Here is a 785-nt window from a genome sequence, read left to right as displayed (position 1 = left end):
AATCCCCTCATAGATAAATTAAATGCCCTGATAGATAAAGAAGGAGGGGACTTCCACAAGATCACCCAGCAAAATCCTAAGAGGACCAGAGTAAGAAACCAGGCCCCTGACTCCTGACACAGTGCCCTCCACACTTCGCCCCATCCTGATCCCTCCCTTGGCTGCCTCCTGGTGCAGTTACAGTTGAGGTGGCTCACTGGTCCCCACCAAGGACCACCTGGGGGGCAGACCCTCAACCAGAACATGTACCTCGCAGACATCCTGACCTGAGAAAAATCCTTGTTCACAGATATTGGAAAACGGCCTGGGAGGGCAAAGAGAGGCCGGCAAGCAAAGAGAATCAGAGAATCTGGCCCCTGAGGGCACTGCCCCCTGTAGGATCCCAGGATATCCAGAGAAAGGTTCTGCCCTGAGGAGGGTGAGCAGCTTCTATGGGGGGGGGGGGGGGGTGGGGCGGGGGCACGGGGGGGGGGGGGCGGGGACCTGAAGGTAAGGGAGGGAGGAAGGGGTTGAACCTTCCTCGGGGGAGCAGGAAGAAACCCAGCTTGGGGCAAGATCACTTCCATTTCTGCTTTGGGGGGGGGGGGGAGGGCGGAGCAAGGAATCTGTGCCTCAGACAGCAAAGTTGCAGTCCTGCCCTGGAGCCCAGCTAGAGAAACTAGGAAGTGCCCACTCTCCTTTCCCCTCTTTCCCTCCACACACCTGCCCCAGACTTCCTCAACCCTCCCAACAGGCAGCCTGACATTCCGCATACTCCCCACGCCCATGAACACCCCAGCCTGTGC

Source organism: Panthera uncia, chromosome F1, assembly GCF_023721935.1.
Source record: "Panthera uncia isolate 11264 chromosome F1, Puncia_PCG_1.0, whole genome shotgun sequence".
In the NCBI taxonomy this organism is placed as follows: domain Eukaryota; kingdom Metazoa; phylum Chordata; class Mammalia; order Carnivora; family Felidae; genus Panthera; species Panthera uncia.
The sequence above is the reverse complement of the archived record's forward strand: the minus strand, read 5'-3'. Positions refer to the sequence as shown.